This window comes from Arachis duranensis, chromosome 4 (assembly GCF_000817695.3).
Source record: "Arachis duranensis cultivar V14167 chromosome 4, aradu.V14167.gnm2.J7QH, whole genome shotgun sequence".
NCBI classification, from domain to species: Eukaryota; Viridiplantae; Streptophyta; class Magnoliopsida; order Fabales; family Fabaceae; genus Arachis; species Arachis duranensis.
In genome coordinates, this window is record NC_029775.3 from 8,235,463 (window position 1) to 8,235,926 (window position 464).

The window sequence follows — 464 nt, forward strand, 5'->3', positions numbered from 1 at the left end:
ACACGTTCATAGGTGAGAATGATGATGAGTGTCACGGATCATCACATTCATCAAGTTGAAGAACAAGTGATATCTTAGAACTAGAACAAGCGGAATTGAATAGAAGAACAATAGTAATTGCATTAATACTCGAGGTACAGCAGAGCTCCACACCTTAATCTATGGTGTGTAGAAACTCCACCGTTGAAAATACATAAGAACAAGGTCTAGGCATGGCCGAATGGCCAGCCTCTCAGTGATCTAAGATAGCATCAAAACAAGGATAGCTACCCCGATGAAAATACAATAGTAAAAGGTCTTATATATAGAGAACTAGTAGCCTAGGGTGTACAGAAATGAGTAAATGACATAAAAATCCACTTCCGGGCCCACTTGGTGTGTTCTTGGGCTGAGCATTGAAGCATTTTCGTGTAGAGACTCCTCTTGGAGTTAAACGCCAGCTTTTATGCCAGTTTGGGCGTTTA